This window comes from Ricinus communis, chromosome 1 (assembly GCF_019578655.1).
Source record: "Ricinus communis isolate WT05 ecotype wild-type chromosome 1, ASM1957865v1, whole genome shotgun sequence".
Classification (NCBI taxonomy): domain Eukaryota; kingdom Viridiplantae; phylum Streptophyta; class Magnoliopsida; order Malpighiales; family Euphorbiaceae; genus Ricinus; species Ricinus communis.
In genome coordinates, this window is record NC_063256.1 from 10,020,094 (window position 1) to 10,044,379 (window position 24,286).

Consider the following 24,286-nt stretch of genomic DNA (forward strand, 5'->3'; position numbering starts at 1 on the left):
GCATCCAATCCTTTTACATCCTTCAGGCAACTCAACAAGGTCCCAGACTTGATTTTGATCCATAGATTTTAACTCTTCTTCCATATCATTAAACCATTTAATTGAATCATCACAATTCATGGCTTCTGAAAATGAATCTGGATCATTATTAATCCTAAGTTCATTTTTTACTCTTATAGATAAACTACATAGTCATCAGAAATAGCAGATCTCCTTTCTCTTTGAGACTTTTTTCTTACTATTACTTCTTGTTGTTTATTTACTATGGTTTCATTATTGACATTTTCATCATGAAGCATTTGAGCATTTATTTGTTGTTCTTGAATGTTATTGGGATGAGTAATAACATTAGGAACAACAATTGTAGAAGTTTTGGGTATAGGAACTTCCACCCTAACTTCTTGAATACTAACATCATGTATTCTTTCGATTCCTCATGAAGACAAAACTTTCATTTGGTCTTATAGTTTGGATCGTAAGGAATCCCTGCATCGTATTAGAAAGATGGGTAGTGGAATCGGAATCAATCCACCAAGTATTATATAGAACTTCAATAAAATTTGATTCAAAACATACTAAAGTATAATGCTTACCTTTCTTTTCGAACCAAGCTTTACGTTTCAGGCAATCCTTCTTTAAGTGCCCGATTTTATCACAGAAGTGAAACTTAACACTCCCATGTTCTTTCTTATGAGCACCCTTAGAAGATTCATTCAGGTTGTGTAAACCTTTCTTCTTGCTCTTTCCACCTTTCTTTTTGCAACTCTTTCCAGCTTCTTGATGACTTAAGAGATGAACTGAATGAGCTCTTTGATTCTTTAATCTTGTCTCCTCTTGAACAAGCATACTGGTCAATTCATTTACATTCCATTTATCCTTTAAGGTATTATAGTTCATTTGGAATGGAGCATATTGTTTAAGAGGCAAGGAGTTTAGTATGAACTATACTAGAAAATACTCATCCACATTCATTCCTAAGGTCTTTAATTTTGCCGCTAAGGTAGTCATTTCACAAACATGCTCATGCATGGCACATGAACCATCATATTTCATTGGTCAAATTACTTATCAATGTACCAGCAAGTGACTTATCAGCTGTTTGAAAACGTTTCTCAATAAGCTTTTTAAATTCCTTAGCACTGTCAGTTTTAGGAATTGTACTCTTTAAGTTGTTTGCAATAGTCATTCGCATGAACATTAAGCTTAATATGTTCGATCTTTCCCAAGCTTTATATAAAGCTTTTTCTTTATTGCTACTTTCATCAGTAATAGTAGCAGGTTTCTCAATTTGAAGTGCCAAATCAAGATTCAGAACACCTAAGTGAAACTGAACTTATTCACACCAATCTAGAAAAGTTCAAACCATTAAATAATGGAACAGATGAAGCATGCGAATGAAGAGAAATGGGTACAGATACTGCAAATAAAAATAACATAGAATACTCATACATTAATGCTTTGATTTATAATATTTATTTCATAAATTCAAATATAAACATAAATATATCAAAGTTCTCCTTTGGGTGATTATAAGATATACTTATGTAAACAATTATAGGTAATTATATATGCATAACTAAATTTATTTTTTCTATCTTTGGATATGTAAAAAATAAAATTAGTATAATATACTAATCACCACAATTATGTTTATCAATTATAAAATAATTAATCAACCTTTGGGTTGATCCCTAAATATCTTATAATGATAAATTTTAATTTACCCATAAATACATAAAAAAAATGCAATGTCATTTAAACATAAATTTTATGAGTAATTGAAAATTATAATCTATAATTTGAAATTTATTTACTTTAAAAATTTGGTCACTTTGGTGACAAGCAAATCGTTCTTAAAATAAATCTCAAAATTTATAATAATATATTTAAATAATGTATTACTTCTATTAAATATTTAACTTAATTTCAATTAAGTATTAACTACTGATATATATATGTACCAAGAATTAAGGATGAATCTGGATTAAAAGTTTTTTATTAGACTAAAACTGTAAATTATTTCGGACTTAATTGGAAGAAGAATAACTTTACGTGTAATCTGATAGTTAACAAAACTTTATGTGTCACAATGGACCTTGATCAAAAACACATATTTTGTTACAATATGTATGTGTCACCAAATTTATACAAAATTAGTCCAAAAACTAACATCAATAAATCTTAAACTTAATCCAAACCATACAAAATTAATCAACTTAATTTATATGCAAAAAATAAGGATTAATTCTTGCATGCATCTACAACAACAATAAATTCAACAAAATTATGGAAAAGAGATATTTGTTTCAAAACACTTTCCAGTTGATAAGAATAGTAAAAATAAATATAATTTTAAACTTAAATCAAAAGTTTTGATTCAAAGAGTGTGCAATACTAAATTGATCCTTATTTAGTCTTTTTTTAATAGTGTAATAGTAGCATGGGGAGCAATTAACAATTATAGTCTGAAAAGTAGACAATATTATCTATAAATATACTTATCTTATTTCTAATTATCACTTAACAAATAAACTAATGTAAAACTTTAATAATCATACTCTAACTAGGAGTCCTACTTCAATACGAGCCACTCAAATATGATGGACTAATGACTAGAGCCCCTATGAAGAAGTTCAAAGATGCTTTAGAAGTGTTCATGAAGCAAGAGATGAAGTTTAGATTGGAGATCCAAAGACCAAGTAAGATTGAGCTTAATCAAGATCATGAACCTCAAGATACTTTTATCAACTTACTTCAATATATAGAGGTATGATCAAGTCAAGATAGGACCGACAATAAACAAGTCAAGATATTTAGAGTCCACAACTCAAAAATGAGCCGTTTATTACATGTTACTTGAGTTCAAATGTTATGTTTAGTTTGTGGCCTATGATTGGTTGAATTTAGGGGGCTTTTTGTCTTTTAATTAAGTCAAATTCTAATAAAAAAACCCTATGTTTAGCGATGAATAAATTTATGGGTATTCCATTGCTAAATCAAAATAGCGACACATTCTTTCTGTAGCTATTTCACTTGTTGTTATTTTCTTTATGATGAAAAAAATTCTCTATCGCTAAATTTAGCTATGAAAACTTGTAGCTAAATTTAGCTATAACTGCAATCTGTAGCTAAATTTAGCAACAAATATTAATCCACTACTAAATAATAATTTTTTTTGTTTTTATTTTAAAAATCAGTCGCTAAAAATTTATCTACTTTGAAAAAATAGATTTTTTTAAAGTATTATTAGTTAAATGTTTTTTGTATAATTTTTGTTTTAATGTCTAATAGTTTTATAAATTAATTTTTAATATTTTAAATTTTAATGTCCAATTAATTTATAATAATAATAATATGAAAAAAGAAGAAAAAGAAGAAAAGAAATGAAGAAGAGATCAATGAAGGAGAAGAAATAATTAAATAGAAGTAAGAATCAAAATAATAGTGAATGAAAGAAAAATTAAATGAAAATAAAAATCAATACAAAACATAAAAAAAAAGAGAGAAAGAATAAAAAAGTGATAAAGAGAAAATAGAAAAAATAAAAGAAAAGAGAATAAAGAAATTTAAATGAGAAAGGAAAAAAATATAGAAATAATAAGAAATAAAAAAATAAGAAAATGGTAGTGAAAGAATATGTAGATAGATAATAAGAAACAAGAAAAAAAATGACAGTGATAATAAGTAAGGATAAATGGAAAGAAATAGAGAATATGTGGTAAAGATAAAATTAAGGGATAAAGGGAGAGAAGTGATTTATAATGAGTTAAAATTAGTGATGAAAAAATTTGTTGCTAAATTCAACAAAAATAATAAAAATTATAAAAAGTGTGGCAATTAAAAAAATTTAAAAATATATCGCTAAAATTGGAAAAAAAAAAGAGCGGAAAATAAAAAAAGTTGAAAATCCGTTGCTAATCTATAGCTAAATCTGTCGCTAAATTCGACTAAAGATCAAGTAATCATATTTTAGCTACGGATTTCAAATTCATCGCTATTCTGTCGGTAAAGCTGGCCCCAAATTTAACGTTAATTTAGCCACGAAATTTGGTCATCTTTAAAGCTCAAATGTCTTCTTTTTTCTTTTCCATCGCTACTGTTAGCGACAGATGCTATCTATTGCCAGGATCCGTCACTAAATGCAAAATTTCTTATAGTCCTCGTCTCTAAATGGGATTAGGATTGTTTGTATCAACGACAGTCTTGAGTTTTGATAATAAAATGTCCTAATTAAACCATTTTGTGCATATTTTACTTCATGAATTTTCGTTGTTGGCCAATATCATTTGAGATTCGACAATTAAACTTAGCAATATATCTATTATCAAATTATATATTGAAAACATATTATTAAAATTTTAAAAGATGATGAATAACTATATATATTTTGTACCTATCATTATATATCAAAATTATTAACACATCTCAGTATCACTATATTTGTGTGTCAATACAATCAAAAAATATCAGAAATCTTTTTATATCCCAACTCCTTGCAATTGTGGTTCATATATATATGCGTATCGATCTTAATGTCAAGTGGGGAAACAGAATTCTCCGGGGGAAGGTTGCTTGGACTTGCAAAAGTTGATAGCAACTTATAATGCAAGCATCTTGGGATGGATAAATTGATAGTTTTAGGGTACATAGAAAAAGGTTGACTTTTCAATCAAGAAGCCTAAATTACCTGATACAAGGTAATCTGAAAAATTGGGTATGTGGGGACTAATGGCGTAAAAAGAGCCTGCTCTCTGCGGCCCAGCTTAGTTAGAAGTAAGCTATGCAACTCTTTTAGTCGGCTAACAATTTCTAACGTTATTACGCAAGTGTTTATTAAGGCCTCTACAACTTGGGCCACTTCTAAGTTTTTGGGGACTACATATTACAGAGGAAGCCTCCATGCAATTCTTATAACATGGCTTTCAGCCCATCGTTCCATACAGATTCAAATTTATAAACACGTATGAAATCCAAATCTATAAACACGTGTGAATAGACATTAACTAAAATAAATATAAACAGTTAGTTTTTTTTAAACCCGGACGTGAAAGAAAACTAATCTCACATGTCCACCCAAAAAAACAAACAACCAGTTTATGTTTAATGAATATTTAATATAAATTCAATTAACATAACTTTTTAAAAAAAATGCACATCAACCTCTGACAATTTTATTATCTAATACATGTTATGTCAACATCTAATTTAAATAAATAAATAAACATATAACTTAATTTAATTTAAACAAATAAAATACAAAATCAAACATACATTCTTAATTTATCTTATTTTAAAAAAATATATTAAAATCAAAAGAATTTTTAAATTGTATTAAAAATTAAAAATATAGATATAATATTATAAAAATACAAAGTGGATATGATATTTGAAATTGTAATAAAAGCTCGATAAGTGAAAGATATAAAAATTTCTTTTTTTTTTAAGTAAAACAACGTCATTTTAGACTTTTGGACCATTTATAATTTAGGAGGTAGATGCTTTCAAAGAAAAGGAAAAAAAAAAACAAAACACAAGGTCAAAAGTCAGGAGTTGACAAGCCAAAAGAAACTCTCTTTGGTTTTTTTGCTATTATTTTTTTAGATAATTACTATTTACCACGGTTTTGGGTCTACTCAAATAAAAGCCCCTTCCATCGCATTTTTCTTTTTTAAAAACCAATTACGTCCCTCTTGATACAAAACTAAACAGTTCAGTATCAAATTCATTTAAAATTGATTATGTATCAAATTATGACAAAAATTTTGATATATGATTTATTTTAGTTTTTAATGAAATTATACATTATATTTAAATTATCAATTAAAATAAATTATATATTAATTTATTAAGATATTTAAATTTTTAAAATCAAAATTAATTAAAAATTTGAGCGAGTAAAAAAATATTAATTAATTATTTTTATTAAATATTAAAATTAACTTGATACAAAATTACTACTACGCCAACTAAAATGAATTAGATTTTTAATTCAATAAAAAATTAATTCTAAACTAGTTCGGCGATTGATACAAAATTCAAAATTTAGATTATGATTAGTTAATTTTTAATCAATTTAATCTTTAGACTAAGTATACATTGGATAGGAAATAAAATAATTACTTTTATACAAGTACAACAAGGTATTTAGTATAAAAATGAGAGGAAATAACTCATATTACAAACCAAAAGCTAAGAGATAAATAGTAATTACCTTATTTTATTATATTTCTATTAAGAAACTTGTGACCAAGATACCAAACAAAAAGTACCCTTATAGAGAAATATTCTTATTTCGAATTAAGTGTTATATTAAAATGAACCATCATTATTTTTATTTTTTAATTTGATTTTAATTTATTGTGAGTGAAAGTAGAGTAAAAGATAAAGAGAGAGACAGAGAGCAAGACAATGGAGTGAGATAAAAGTTTAGGTCTAATACATATTTAAAAATATTTAAATTTTAACACATTAATTTTTGATAAAAATCAATAAATATCTCCAATAATTTATGTGATATATAAATATATTTTTTATATTGCCTCAATCAATCTTAGAATTAAGGTGTTAGGTTAAAAAAGTCAAATGTATTTAAGTATTAATAAAAAAGAGGATAAATATTTATTAGATTAAATTAAAATTAAAATAATTAAATAATTAAATAGTTAAAATTCAACTCTCAAATTATACATTCTGATTAGAATTTTTCAATATTTCATTGATATAATCAATATATTAAATTATTATTTTACTATAACTAAACCTATTAATAAATTGATTAACTTTTATGTAATAATGTCAATTAGCTTGAGGACATTTCTTTTAAAATATAGAAACTATGGCCAGGTGTTGAAATATTGAACATGTGTTAAAGATGTATACAAAAATAAAGAGTACTTTGAGTTTTCTATTTCTTGAAGAGTTAAGTACAGTGCTCATCATTATGTGGCGGGCCCAATCCTCACTCTTCAGTCATGATAATTAGATTCTTATAATTCAGTTTCTTTATTAAAATACTATCAAATCCATATCATTTCTATTTTGGATTTATTATTATTATTTTATATAGTTAAGCCTTGACAGTTTAAATATTATGGGCACGTGTTAAAAGAACAGCAAAGTAATTTTCAAGAGAAAATGTGTATTTTATTCTGGTACATGCATTTTGCAATTTGCATATATCCTCGTGCGTTTTATGATTGGACAAGTTTTTCTTTTATTTTATTCTCTTTTCTTTAAAAACAAAAGAAAGGAAAAAAGCAATTTAGATGAGCTAAGGAATGACGCATGTCTGTGGTGAACTTTACTTTAGTTTTGTTTTTTCTTTTTTATTTTGGAAATATATTCATTGCGGCAGGCATGGTTGGTACAATCGATGGACAAAGATTATTTTACTTTATCTTTAATATTATATTAATTAAAAATTTATTTTTAATTATAATGATTCTAATTGTAAAAATAATATTTTATTTTTATTAATTAAATAAGTTAGCTTTTAATTATACATGATTTCTAATTCAAAAATTAATAATATTAATTATATTTATAGTTTAATTAAATATAATATTAAAAATTAATTAATGAATGCTTACTAATAAATTTTAAAAATTAATAAAATTAAATATTAGAAACATTTAAAATAGAATATTTAATTTATTTTTATTTTTAAATATTAAAAATATTACTAAATTTATATAAAAAATAATTATAACAACGGTCCAATGTCTAGATAATCAATTAATATATACTAATTATCAAAAAATACCGAGAAACGAGAGGAGAGATAGAAACCTAAAGTAAAAGTAATTTTTGAGTTAAGTGACATTTGTTATCCAACCTGCTATTTTATTAACATGCCAGTTAATAAAAGATATAAAATAACTATAAACTATAGAAAGCAATAAAATAATGTTCTGGTGCTTCCATCTCATACTGTCGGAATGCTGGTCTATTTACAAAGAAATCAACAAAAGCTATTTGATTAAAAAACACAAGAGACTGCTTTCGTGCTAATAGCTAATTGAATGATCCAAAGAAGAGCTTAAGCTTCCACTAGTATAAGATCCATATGGTGGGTTCTTTTGTTACCTTCATCAAATAATTAATCATTCCAATTACGATAGACAACTACTATTTCTGCAACACCATTTTTTATATTAATAGTGCATCTGAATGAAACTTCACCCCTGATCTAGTTGGGAGGTGCCATCTTCTTAGATTAGTAGGCGACTTATTAATAGGAATTGCTTGGGACTCTCGATAGAAGCTTTAGTGAACTACTGCAAATACGTGTCCGCTCCTGAACAAATATGATAAAGGATTAGGAATGATAAAGTTAGAAGTTTCCCCATTACAGGCCTCCATATAGATCAACAGTAAAAAATAAGAGCACTAGAAAAAGAAATCTCCAAAGTAAGATCCTCTCTCTGAAGCATAGACATGTACCAATCATAAAAACAAGAAAACCCATTCGATCAAAGGAGTAATTGTTAGGAAGCAAACCAAGTTGCTCTAGTACGGTGCTAGAAAAAGAACATGTGCTTAATTATTTTCTTCAACTCCTAATAGACAAGTTAATGAGGTTCTCCCCCAGCATGGCTGCAGTAGGAATTCTTTTTTCACTTCCATAAAAAATTGCAGCTTAAGAGGCAACTTGTACCCGAAACTTCCTTCCGTAAAACTTGTGGCCAAGCTGAAAAGGGGCCTAGGGATATAGAAGTCGAACTCTGCTCATCCCAATTACACAAAAAGGTGATAGACACTTTGATAGTGATGACTCCTCTAGGGTGGTAGTGCGAAATCAATTTATCCGAGAACATGTAATGCGTATAGAAAGGATAACATAGGCTTTCTCGATGGAAAATATTTAAGAATATAAGATGGTTCTTCCAACTTCAACAAGGGATAATAAATCATTAATTGTTTCAGCCAAAGGTTCCTAAGTTTTAGGCAACTGAATCCTAAATACATGAGGTGAGAGGATCCTAGGATAGATTATTGCTAACGCACCATTTTCAACATTTTATCGAATACCTTTGGCAATGATCTCTATAACTTTCAGCATGCTAGTCCAAGTCCAAGAGGGTCTCTGTCCTTTTCGAGTCTTCCAAAAGTTTTTATTAGTGTAATGAACACCTTTTAATAGCTTGGTCCATAAGGACCAATAATTATTGAATCATATTTGTTCATTTCCTTGAATCATATTCTCTCTTAATTTATACCTGCGTAGTACTTCCCGTCTACCCAAAAGCGGAGCGTTAGAGATCATGTTCTTCCAGCAAAAGGAGGAAATGGATTTATTTGACCTATGGCTTACTCTCCCAGAAAACCAAAAGTATAATGAGGCATAATTTAGCCATAACTTCCTTCTCTGCCATTAAGGCTATGGATGAAGGTTTTGGGCACACACCCAAGTGTCTTTAGCGATTACGACACTGTAAGATTTTTCAACATAATTGAGAACACGCTAACTAATTACTGAGACTAGTGCGGAAATAAGAGTCGCCATCCGAGTAATCACCGATACACTTTTACTAATAAGAGTCGCCAAGTTTAAAGATGGATCCGGAAGCCAACTTTCTTATTTGTGTATATTAGTCTTTAATTTTATTTTTTAACAAATTATTTCCTATAAATGCAAGAAATTCATACACAAGCATGTCAAAACAACACACATAATACACCTAAGTCTGGTCCATTTTAATTAAACCCACCCCATATTTAAATAGTTAGCCTAATTTTCTAATCAATTATGTAGAAGACCCACCTAGTCTAGCCCAATTAACAATTATGCTATTGAATTCCAGCCTTTAAATCTAAGGTTCATTGATTGTGATCTTAACCCTAACTAAGTTCAAGCCCTAACTAAACATGCCAAATCCTGCTAAGTCTACTTTGATTTTAGGGTTTTAGGCTCATTTAAAGTTGATTAGCCTATTGGACTACCAAACTCATTTTGGATCAATTTTAACTCTAAGTCTATGTGGCCTATTTTAATTAACCAATCATATAATCATATAATTAAGTAATATACAATAAATAAAATAAAGCAGAAAGTAAAACCTAATTATTATAACCCATCTACAATTACGATTGCGAAAAGGAAAAGACTTAAAACTATACAGAAACTAAAAGTACATTAAAAACAGCTAAAGAAATAAAAAAATTAGAGTCTGGCTTGAACAATTAATTGGCTCTAGGGTTCCCATGCTGATTTTCATCATTCCTCAATACAATTTCGCATCTCCAAAGTTGAATTTCACATGCATGACATTAAAATCGATTAGAATGAAAGAAAATAGGATAAAAAGCATCAAAATACAAGTGACAGATGTCAATCGATAAATTGAAAAAAAACCCTAAGTGTAGTAGACTAACATATGGCAAATCAGAATATATTTGACAACTTTAATTACCTAATCATAATGGCAAAACAAATCTAGAATATTAATCCCACAATATTTTTCTAATTAAATCTAAAACCGTAATTGGCAAAATAGCAAATCTCAAAACCCTACTAACATGCACATTCATAAAAAAAACTAATCTAACCATACTCATTATAAATCAAAACTCTAATAATGTTTCTAAGATCAAGTAATAAAAGAAAGCAAAAAAAAAAAAAAAGAATGAAAGAATCGGTTGTATGATGGTGGTGAATGTTTAATTAAAGAAACCCTCAAAATGTCACTGTAGATGTTGGATCTACAAGTCTCAGGCGATAAGAATGCAATTGAATAGAAGACCCGTTAGGAATTCAATGCTAGATCTTGCTTTGATAAATCTTCTATCAGTTAAATTTTTTTCCAAGAATGTTTTTTCTTCAGTAGTTTGTTTCCTAAAATAGTTTTTCTTTTCAATGGCTTGGATCTTTTAACGACGATTAAAAATAATAGTACTTTTTTTCTCTCTAAATTTTCTTTCTGTTCTTTCTTTCTTTCTCAGTATCTCTCAAATATCGATCTCACTTACTGCCATTTTCAGGCATTGATTCCTCCCCAAAATCATAAATATTTTTTTTCTATTTATAGAGGTAGGATTTTAAGGAAAACCATAAAGGAAGCGATATATTTTAGGAATATGTCGGTAAATATCATATTTTATTTTAAAAATTTAAATAATTATCAATAAAAATGATGATTACCAAGGAAAACTTCTAGAATCTGTATCTGGACATGAAATCTTTAGAAAAAACGACATTAGAGTGCAAAAATCTAAATTGGCTCAATGTACAGTCGATTGGCTCTACGTATAGCTGATCGGCTCTATGCAGAAAAAGTTTATGAAAAACTTACAGTTAGGTTCCTAAATTTATAAAAATTATTATTTTGACCCTCAAATTTATTTTTTTGACAATTAGACCCAAATTGATTTCAAAAAGGTAATTCAAGCTGGATTAACCTCGACCCTAGCCTCGGATTCATCTGTCCTTCACCTCTCGAGATCCGAGAACGCAATAACTTTCATCATAGAATTTTCTATTTTTCATTCGATATCTGAATCCAGAAAAAGGATGCTGACATAGAATAATTCATTTTCCCACCTTTAAGCCTTCATATATCCACTCTCTAACCATAATACCAATGCTTCTTTCTTTGATCTACCCCAAAAAGTGGAAAGACCCAAGGATTTCTCGTTCTTATACAACTCATGCATATTAGCTTTTGTTTGATTACAAATTTCTAAAAGGAAAAGACTTATTCGTTTAATAAAGGACTTCTGGATATTAATTTATTGACCAGATGCATGCCCATAGAGATGAAGATTCTGAGAAAGGCCAAAGACCTCATCAACTGAAGCTTCCCCAAAAAGCAAGATAGGGGGATTTCACTAAAAAAGAAAGATATGAGGACAAAGAATCCTCTTATATCACTTCCCAGCTCGAAGAGAGTAGAGAGAAAACTTTGGCAACCACATAATAGATACTATTGTTACGCATTGTGCAATCCTAGCCACCACTTCTTTATGAAATCTCATTTATCTAGAGAAATCGACTTAGATATCCCAATTGACTCTATCGTACGCCTTCATCATAATAAGTTTGACAACCATTCTTTTGAAGCTCTTATTGCTATCTGCCCTTAATGAATGAAAAACCTTATTGGCTGTTATAATGAATATTCCTACCTAGAATAAAAGCGGACTGAGAAAAGGGATACAAGCTTGGGTAGCTAGGGTTTTAGCCCATTGACAAGCTTGGTATATTTTTTGATAAACGACTAGCTTGCGATGTACTTTATTAACAATTTATTATTAAACATTGCTAAAACCGTTTATTGGCTCTAATGCGTTGTTTTATACTTTTTTACCCTATAATTTTTCTTGGTAACATTTTAGATTCTATACTTTATTATATTTACTAATTACACACTTCCATCAATTTTAACATTATATTTTACTATTTGACACCAATATAGCACGAATCCTCAATAATAAATATTTTTATAATAATATTACATAGTTATACACCTCCAAAATCAATAAATATAGTTAAAATTTATTTTATAATTTGACTATAAATTGTAAAATATGTGATCTTATATTGGTAAAATTAATTATTGCACTTAAATTAAATTAAATTTTAAAGGTACCTCATAAAAATATTAAGTGTTAATAATAGATTTAGCACTAAATATTAAAAAAATAACATAAGGTATGAACATGAAAAATAAAATACATAATATAAATATACAAAATACAAAACCGTATCAAAGCCAATAAACATAATTAAATTCATGACAGTAATATTTTTGTTGAGGAATGAAACTACACAATCGGGTCTGCTCAATATCTTTTATTGCTTTAGATAATATTTAATTATATAATATACATACATTATAAGAATTATTTTTCTTACTTCTTGAAATTTGACATATAAACTCATTAACTAATTTTTTGTATTCAAATTTAGAAAGCAAATATTTTTTTAATTAATAATGTAGCTAAATTATTTAGTCTTGTTGTGACAATATTGAGCATAAATAACATTTATTATTTTTAATTTTAAAATATTTTTTAGTTGAAGCTACAACGACGAGAATTGTTGCATTTAAAAAAGAATATGTTTTTTATAAAGTTCAATATCTCATTTGGTGTTTTTATTTTCTATTTAATTTTTTTTATAATATTTAATATTAAAAATAAAATTAAATACAAACCATTAATATTAATAAATATGTAATATTATAAAAAAATCTTCAAATCCAAACAACTTGTTTCCAAATTATAATCACTAAACAATTTTAACTTAATTACTTAATATAGCTAGGGTTTATCTTTTTTTTTGGGTTAAAATAGTTTAACAAGATACTAAGTATATTGTCAATACTAATTATTATTTCATAAAATAAAATTACTTAGAATTTTATAAAATTAATATTTATTACATATTAAAAAAATTAAAAAATCCTTAATTTTCGAAGCCTTCTATTCTCTTGGGCCCTAGGCATAGGGCATTACCTTCAGCACAATAATTTATATTTTTTTATAATCCAGAGAATGCTGGAACAATCTAACTAGATTCTCCTGGCTACCCTAATATTGTTATAATCTCTGTTTGGATATGTTTAGGTTTGAAGAAAGGGAGGTGGTCCATTGATGTCCTAAGCCTGGTCCCCTCTTTGTCCTGCATTTGCCCTTATCTTTATTCCTTCAATTCACTGCAATTAAAGTCGCTTTTGCGAGGACCATATATTTCCTTATTTGTCCGCAATGAAAAGAAAATTTTGTGAAACCGAGCGATTTAACGTATTTTTTGTAGCTATTGCCTACTGGGTTGTCACTTTGTTATTGGCCATACTTGTCGCTACTCTCTCTCTAAATGTTTTTGAGTTATCAGTTTTTAATGCATAAACAGCACGTGTTATATAGCATTGCAGTGGTGGGGGGTCTAGATTCCATGACCCAGTCAATAGCTTCCGCCTCACTTTAATATCCTACACAAAATAGCAACAGAAATTGATATTTTTGGCCAAGTAAAAGAGACTTCTTCTTCGTAATGTTGCCCTTGCACTTTATGTCCGTAAGTAGCATAAAATCTAGGGTTAGACACTAGAGCAAACATAGGCTTTAAACTCAATACCTCTATTATTTAAAAACATTTATTTTTGTCATTTAAATTAGACTCTAAATATATTAAATAGTATAAGACTAATTTTTATTAAATAAATAATTTTCTACTACAAATTAATTTTAGCATCCAAACATAATAATTAATTAATATTTGAGCACAATTTAATCTGGAAAGATGTAAAGGTGTCAAGAACTTATTTTTTATCAATATTATTAAATGATGATACAATTTGATTTTAAATTATAAACAAAATAAATAATTAAAAGTTATTATTTTATTATATATTAAATCTAAATTATATTAAAAAGAAAATATTACTCATATTAATTTCATTTAAATTATTGACACAAAGCTCAACTTTTCATCTATAAAATCATTATCAACTATGTAGCTAATTGGTCCATATTATTTAACTAGATTAAGATATCATTAATTAAATTTTAATTAAATTGAATGAAATTTTTGTATTTAGTATAATTTGATTCTAGTATTTAATAAAATAACAAGAAAAGTATTTTTTAATCTAGAAGTATTATTTTAATTAACATTGTATAGTAAATTATATTGTGATTTAATAATATTTTATGGTTTTAAAAAGTTTAGATTTTATTTAAATTAAGTTATATTAAAAATAAAAATCGAAGCACGTAAAATATTAATTAATTATTTATATATCTATCTATTTATATATTAATTTTTGATATTTATTTTTAACTTGTGTGTTTAATATTTGACACGTAAATTTTTTGTTTTGATATGTATATATATTTTTGACATATGAAATTCAAGTTTATTTGTAATTCTATAATATTTTCTATTAATTTATTAACTCATAAGTTACATTCCTCATTAAATATTGATTCTAATCTTATGAAATAGCATATTAATTATATTTGAATATTATATTAACTAATAAATAATTTTCTAATAAGATAATGATAATAATTCTATCCTAAAAAATAACATATCAATTATATTTTAGTATTATATTAACTAATAAATTAGTTATATAATTAGATAATAATACTAATTTTATAAAGTAACATCTTAAATTATATTTTTAATATTATATTTAATAATAAATTAATTCTTTTAATTATCTAATGAATTTTTAATCTTAAAAAATAGTAATACTAATAATATTGATATATTAATTTATATAATATTAAAATTAATTAATAAATAATTTTATATTTTTATATTAATGGAATTTTAAAATTTTAAAAAAATTAAGGACATTTAAAATTAGTTATTTTGTTATTATTTTTTAAGATTTTATAAATTAATATTAAATATTAAGAATTATTAAATTATATATATTAACTTGATTTTATAATCAAACAATAATAACAATTATATAATGCACGAGTAAACGACTAGTGTTTATTAATATTAAAATTAGCTTGCGTTAAAATAATATTTTGTTTTGATTAAATAATAATTTAATTATGAAGGAGGTTGATGTTTGATAATAGTTTTAGAAATTAAGTTATAATTTTAAATTAGTCTTTTGATTATATTTAACTTCTCGAGAAGAGAGTTTTAGTTAGTTTTATAAAAATTTAGGATGATTTCAATATTTAAGAAAAGTCACCATGAGCCACTTATATATTAAACCAAATTTTTGAAAGTAATTAGTATTTAACATGAATTAATACCAAACCACATGCATGTAACTTGTTCAAAAAAGTTATATATATAAAAATAACTGGCATGAGTCTCAATCATAATTATTTTGACTTGTTTTAGTTTTACCCATTAGTTGTATCTGGTGCTCTAAATATGATGAACATCACTAAAACATGCTTTGATTCCTTAATTCAACTCTAATTAGGCCCAGATTCCAACGTGGTTTGAAGAATTTCTGATTCCTGAATCATTGAATACATTTTAGTATGTTTCAACGCAATCAATTCACATATTGAAAATTATTATAGAAACCTACACATAATTCAACAAACAAGATTAGTTATACACCGAGTATATATATATATATATATATATATATATATATGCCATCAAACCAAATCAGTCTCATTACATCATATTTCAGGTGGAAATTAACAAAAAGAAACTAAGAACAAATTTATAATTGAAAAAAGAAAAGGAAGAAGCCCAGAAAAGAATACTAGCAATAAATAAACAGTAATCTTATTGTTCTAATCTTCTGAAAATAACAGTTTTTATATCCTCTTCAGTTCTCAATCCATCAGGAACCCTAACCACAACATCTTGAAGCATGAGTTCATTAACAGTAGACATAGTAACACGATGTACTTGAAATTCAAGTTCACGTAAAGCAGTCATTAACCTAGCGGCTGGATAATTCACGTTTTCAGATTGAACCCTAATCATAGCATCATTACCTAAACTTTTTACCTCAACTTCAAGTGGGAACCCATTAGTAGTACTAACAGAACTAATAGGCCTGCTGGCAGCTTGATCATCAGAAGTGGTGGTTGTGCTTTGATTATCTTTCGTATCAGCTACTTCTAGTTTTACCGTTTTGGAGGAGTCTATGTGTAACTGGGATTCCAATTCATCAATCTTCGCCTTTAAATCATTTATATAGGAAACAGCATCAGATAACAATGATGCTTTGTCCATTCTTGACACGTTTGGGACAACGGCTCGCAATGCGTAGAACCGGTGGTTGAGCTTTTCTCGGCGCTGTCGTTCTGCCTCTACATGTTTCAGTGCTTTGTCTCCGCCAAGAGCAGGTTTTCTTCCTCTTTTCTTTGGGCTCTTTTTCTCTAGAGAAGCAGCAGCAAATAATGAAAAATCTGAGTCGGAATGCTCCGAGTCTACATTATTAGACTCTTTCTTTTCATCATTTTCTTGTGGTTTCTCATTTGCATGAGTTGTATCTCCTTCTTGTATTCCCGAGATTATGCCCATATCAGCGAAAGAAATGTTCATGCCAAGTAATTGGATGGGTGGGTTGGGATTATTAGGCATCATATCTGATCCGAAAAGAGACTTGGCTTGTTGAACAAGACCCCAGTTTTCTCTGATCATATCAGATGATCCAATCCATCACCTGTCACGACCCCACCCGTGGGCCCGTGACCGGCACTAGGGAATGGGTAGGCGTAAGGCCACCGAAACCCGTAATAAGCCTGACACTCACTGATTTAAACAAATCTCATCTCAAATTAATATTATTAAAGCCACAATTTATCTTAACAGCTACATTCTACATAAATACTTCGGTCTGCCAGAAAAACTAGGCGAGACCTGAAACTCAGAAAATTTACAACTGATACATCTACTATTATTACTGCGGAGAATCTAAGATTTTACAACTTAACATACCAAATCAAATACATCACCCGATGATGAAGGAGTCGGGTTATTGAATAAGAGTCGCGAGAGGACTAACAGTCACGAATATGAAAAAAACAGTAAAAATGAGACTGTCAGTCTCGAGAGTGAGTTAAAATCAAATAATTTGGAAACTATTGCATTCTTCTCAGAAAACATAGATTGTTCAAATCAGTATATCAAACCATGCACATAAATACCAATCATACCATAATCATACCCTATTACTTTCTTCACAGAAAATATTAATCATTCGAATCAATACATCAACCATGCACATAAATACAATCCATATTATAATCATACCATAATAAATAAATAAATGAATAAATAAAAATATATTTCTACTTTTACGGGACGAGTGGCTCAGTAGAACCCTAACCCCAAATTCTAATAGCCATTTTGGCTCTCTTAATCTAATAAGACTGACGCCCCGAGAGCAAAGCTCGACCAGGGACCTTACTTCCAGTCTGGTCACTTAAGTATCCAAATAAGCCGGCGCCCCGAGAGCAATGCTCGACCAGGGACCTTACCTCCGGCAATTTACACAAATCAGCCCAGAGAGCCATGCTCGACCAGGGCAAACCCATAAAAATCTGATTACATGTCCATGATCATTACTCGATGTAACCCATCAGGCGGCATGTTCTACAAGCCACATTTCCCAAATCGCAATCACCACATTTAATAAATATTATTGTCTAAAGTAGTCATTCAACCATATCAAAATAACGATTAATAATTTAGAGTAAGACATCATGCAACTCATGTGGAAAACTGATAATATTTGGTATTGTCATAACATTACTATAATAATAATACTTATATTACCTTCAATAATTAATAATTCAGTGAAATTATTTACGTTGCGATACTAATAACCATATTAAGCATGAACTTTCAAAATAGCATATTAAAATCAAACTTAGCAATAGCGCAATGATTAAATGACTTTAACTCATAGAATTTGGGCGACCTCCTAGCTCTGCTCCGGTGCCTCAGTTGGAGCGAGCCGAACAAACGGACAATCTAGTCATGGAAAACAATTTATCAAAACGCTGAAACAATCGATCTTTAATCCTAGGTCTAGACTCACAAGGCGAACCTCCCTACAACACGAACATTACCCCCATAAAAACGGGTCCAGGACCTGCCAGAAGAACACTTCAAATATCCAACAATTTAAACAACGGGAGTCGAGTCCCCAAACTTTACTATTTCCGACTCACACAAAGATAAAATACGAGGCAAACCGAGGACAATTATTTATGACTCACAAATATCATCAAATACTCAATATAATCCAATAAACACAAATTTAAAAATCAAAGGATTTCCAAGATCAACGGCCAGAGAAAATTACCGAGACGCTCGGTCGACTCGCCTCCGGCCGCCGGAGTCCGATCGACGATCTGGACACACCATCGGACTCACAACGACGCGCTGACGATGATTCCCACTTTCGATTTTTCGATCTGACACCCGATCATCCGGACAAATTTACAGACGATCACGGCCGTCGATTTGCAAACGAAGCCCGATCGCCACAAAACCGGTGCCATTTTAAAGCTTGAGCTGAGGAGAGTCGGGATACGTCCTCCGATCGTCCATTCTCCGCCGGATCTCGCCGAAAAAACCCAAAAACGCCGGCTGCCACCATTTTCTCTCTCCACCGGATCTTCCGTCTCGCCACCACAGGCCGCAAAAGAAAGCTCTACGTAGAGAGCCGATCGCCACCCGGCCGCCAACAACGCTGGAACACAAGCCGCCGCCAGCGCCATGCCGCTGCCCCGGCCGCCACCGACGCCTGGAGCGTCCCCCTTTCTCTCTCTTCCGACGCGCCACTCTCTCTCTCTCTCTCTTCCTCTCTTCTTCCCCGATTTTCTTTCCTTTCAATATCGACATTAGGCCCCCGAACTTTTCCTTATTACAATTTGGTCCCTCAACTCTCTTAATTACTTACAATTTCATCCTGCAGAATTCCAATTTAACCCTCAAACTTCTTTTTAGCCTTTCAATTAAGCCCTTAACTAATTAATTTGGGCCAAATCCGAATTATTAAAAATATCCAATTACACAAATACCCCATAAAAATAACATTATACTTTCAATCCTTATTCCAAAATAAATTTCAAATATATAATTTTACTTATATAAATATGCATTTGGAAAAATTTGAATAACCAAAATATAATCATTTCTCAAATAGTTTACTTAATTACTCCTTAAAAATCAAACTAATTGGGTATAGAAAATAACTCATTTATTTATCTAACATGAACATTCAAAATTTATATTTAAATCATTCCAATTAAACCGAATAAAAATAAAGCTAAAATTAACTTAAATAAAAACTCATTATTAAATATATAAAAAATTCCGGGTGTTACATCACCTGTCAGTATGCAAACAAGTGTTACAATGCCATGCATTTGTGCTTCTTTAGCTCTTTCATAGTTGTAAAATTGAAGGTCTTGGTGACCCATTAACCACACCAAATAACCGGTAAAATGCATAGATGGTACCGTAACCATACGTATTGTATCGATTTAGTACCACAGGTCGATAAAGATAATTAATAGTACTTAAGCTCCTCATTAATGCATCAAATGACATTTTCTGGTTGTTTGTTGCTGAGGTGAAAGTCGAAAATAATTAGTCATTGTCACGTCATTGGTGACATGTACACAAGTAATCCAACTAAGTCTAAAATCTCCTTAATACTCAATATCCCCAATCTACCCTCTTAATCTAATTTCTCCCCATATAATTGTAACTCCCTCTTCTCCTTTTTTTCTTCTCTTCAATTTCAATTTCTTTCCTCTTGTCTCTTAGTCCAGTCGAGCATCAAATGGCAAAATCAGGAGTGTATCGCAACGATACCGGTTATAGATAGCGAAGACACATTGCTTTAATGGGTTTCAATGAGAAGCAGATAGTCTGGGTTAAAAGAGTATTGGATCTTCTTGATGATTTGAGAGAAGAAAGGAACAATACCCTGGTTCAAGCCGGTGAAACTTTGGCTAAGTATGAGTATGAGCTATAGAAATTGAAAGAATGCAAGATGAGAATGGAAGCATGGAAGGGAAAATGGAAGGGCAGGGATTTCAGGTTCAGTATTTGGAGGAGGAGTATGAGCATTACAAGGAGACATATGAAGCTTTGAAGTCGAAAGAGAAGAAAGAAAGGAATATGTTTCACAGGCTGCTAAAACTCTTAATCATGTTTGCAGTTGCATTTAGAATTTTTGGAGGTTGTAGTTTGGGTATGGAATAAAGAGCTAGGTTTGAAGGTGAAGCTTGTGGGATGTAGCTTCTAAACTGTTTAAATGCAGCTATAGTTATTAGGTTATTACCTTTTCATTTATGTTTTGCAAATCTTATTGTAATGGTTGTATTGTGCCTGTGCTGGTATTGTGAGGCTGTGACTCAGTTTGCATTTTTGTATTGCAAACTTATTTTATAATGCACTTATATTAATATAAATATTTCATTCATTGAATATCTATGTTTACTTCTCTATATATTTGCACTTAATCTATAATTAAATAATGGATATAAATGAAAACAAGAATTATAATTTCACTATGGTCGAGCATCAAATATGGTCCAACAAAAAATCTCCTAAACTAGATTTTCTTAAACCTAATACTATTATTGTATGAAGGCAATGAATGTTGTTTTTTCTTTGAAGGTGGCTCATCCAATTTTTTCTTCACCCTATCAGCAATAGTTGGTTTAGGATTCTTTTGATGGGGCTTGAGCTTGAGTAGATGCCTCTTTCTTGGATCTGGTTTCATTCTTATCTTTCGGCTGTTGTCTTTGAGATCCAGCAGATTTGAATGCATTGTTTGTCCTTTTAACAGATCGAGCTAGTTGCCATCTTAAAAGGGTATAGAATAAGTAAGCTTAGGTGAAATTGGGAGGCAAAATATAATTTTGGAATTAAGGTTTCATATGTGACTAGGATTAATTTATTTTAGATGAGAGTTATGTCAACATATGGTTTACAACTCATAAGACACATGGCGGTGACTTGTCATTTTTGGCTTCTACCTCAGTAACAGACAATCGAAAACTGTCTTCTGATGCATTAATAAAGAGCTTAAGTACTATTAATTATCTTTATGGACCTATGGTACTAACTGAATACAATACATATTGTTATGATACCATCTATGCATTTTACCCCTAAAGAATCAGTACTAAGTTCCTTTCCCAGAGCACCATCTCTTGTAAGGAAAGATCGAGCGAGAGACATGACATAGAACCACTCAGTATCAGTAGCATCGCTACCATCCACCATGGACACATCGATGCCATGATTGTTGCTGCTGGTGAGAGCTTGCACTCCTTTTATGGCTCTTTTTCTCTCGGAGTTTAAGCTTGGAATGTGGTGTTGAACGTGGTCATCGTTGTTGTTAGTTAGGTTTTGGGATGCGTCTATGATGCTTTGAAAATGCTCATCTCCCCAAGCCAAGAAGATGTTGCCATTTTCATCGTTTGATGTTTGTCAAAAGATAACATAAGTCCAACACTCTGATTGGCTTGGGAAATTTTTTATTTATATTTAATATATAAATTAATAAAATTTCTAAGTAATATATAGAATACAAACAAAATATATATAAATATTTTCTAGAAAAGAAATAGTTCAAAAGTGTCGGAAAGACTTGCTACAAGATATGCTACCTAAATATAAATTAACAAAAGGAAAATAAGAAATTCAAAACTTTTATTTAAGGGACAACTAGATCTAAGTTTTGAAAATATTACGAAATTAATTAAATAAATTAAATTTAAATAATATTAATTTTTAATATCAAAAATTAAACTTTTTTATTTTCCTATTTTATTTTTTTCTTTAATTCATAAAAAAAAAAATTAACAATTGCTGCTTTTGCTTCACTTCCATTCATCGTCAACTTCATCAAATTACCATTAGTACTCTCACCATCAACTCCATCAGAATCAGTCGAGATTTAATTTTATTTGGCTCTTAAATGCCTATTTATTTCCGAAAAGTTAGTTGATGAATTAACGAGAAAGGAAAAAGTATATAAACAAGGAACGGTGTGGATGGTGTTATGGTGCAATCATAGATAGAGAGGGGCAGAGTTTGGCCAATGTGCGGAGTGGAGTGAGAAAGGCGAACTGAACTTGTACGTACTGAATAGTTATATCATTGGTTGGAGGAAGGGTGGGTGACAATGAAGTCAAAAGAAGATGGGCTAAGCAATTGGGTACCACTGCCACGTGAATGGAAAGCGAAACGGGAATTAATATTTTTTCATTTCTCTTTATTCTAAATTGTGTTTGTAATTAGGCAAACCAAACTCAATTAATATTTCACGAATAAAACTTAATCATGCACTATGAAGTCTCGAGTTGGAGCAATTCCGAATTTGAAACTCATTTTTCTTCAAATTAAACTGATAATTCTTCAATCATTTATATTTAAAATAGTGTAACATTAATTCCTCCAATATAGTCCGGTGGCTAAAATAGAATTATGGAGCAAATAAGCTAAAAGATGAATAAAAATTATATATTTGGAAAGGGTTTAGATAAAATTATAAAATCACAAAATATTTTTGTAATTTGAATTAAAAAATTTACAGTATTGCAATTATAAGAAGTAATTATTGTAAGCAAAGTTATTTAGAATAATAGAGATGTTTAAATTGACAATAACTTTTGAGAAAAAAATATTAAAATAAAAATACAAAATATTTAAATTAATTAAAAGAATATATGGCCATCAAATTATAAAATTAAAATATTAAGATATTAATTTTTAAGGAAAAATGATTAAGTTAGACAGAAAGTAAAAGGGATTGCCCTCATTTCTTTTAATCAAAATTCCTCTCTTTTTGTTTTTCTTCCTTTTTCACTAAAGGGGTAAAATGGGCCTGCTTTGCGCGGCCCAACTCAGTTAGAAGAAAGCTAAGCTCTAAGAATCCAATACGTTATTAGGCGGAGTGTTTGAGTCCGGTGTTTACAACTTAGGCAACTCGTAACTTTTCTAATCAAACCATCACGCTGTGGGGACCACATATTACACGTATGTACGAAAGAAACGGCCGCGTGATTCCTTTTCACTAATATCATGTCCTTTTGATTCCTCTTCTATCCGCAGCCCCGTGACCAATGGATGACCACAAAACAAATAAGCGTCCGCCGTACGCGGTTGTGCGTACCGTAGCCCCTGTATGTTATCGCCACGTTTTGAAAATTTCTGAGGCATGATTATATCGGATAAGGGACGCCCCAACCATGTGCTCAGACAGAGTTCGTCTGAAAAACATGTGCTCAAAACCTGTCCTCCCCTCATGTGATGCATCAGAGGCCTGGCTTTTCTTTACTCGCCTTGTGTTTAATATAAATAAAGTTAATCTCTATGGTATAAGTAAAAATTTGTTTATAATTGATTATAATTAAATTTATAAAACTAATTAAAATTTTCAAAATGAATTATAACTGTAGAGGTTTTCTTATTAAGAAAAAAATTCATAACCCAAAATATTGGAATCAACATTAAACAATGAATTCGTACAGCTTATTTTTAAAAATTCAATTAATAAATAAAGTTCTTGACAATAATAAGTAAAACAAATTATCTAGTATGAAGCTATAGAACGATCAAGTTTTGAAATTTTAAATCCTTCACTCCACATAAATAAATCCAAATAAATATTTTAATTTCACCAGGAGCCGATTGCAGCTAACCTAAACTTTGGGCAAAAATCACCATTATTAAATAGTCATAAAGATTAAAAATAAAAAAAAATGTGTTGTTAATTTATTTTACATAAATATATTGCAATAATTTTTCCTGCATGATGGACAAAGACAAAATCTAATTCTCATAACTGAAAAGGATGCAAAGATAATT

The 24,286-nt window shown here is 29.4% G+C and overlaps 1 pseudogene; it reads right to left on the bottom strand.

Annotated features, from left to right (window-relative positions):
* Positions 1-16,191: 16,191 nt before the first annotated feature.
* On the bottom strand, positions 16,192-23,638 carry LOC8266298 (annotated as a pseudogene).
* Positions 23,639-24,286: the final 648 nt, after the last annotated feature.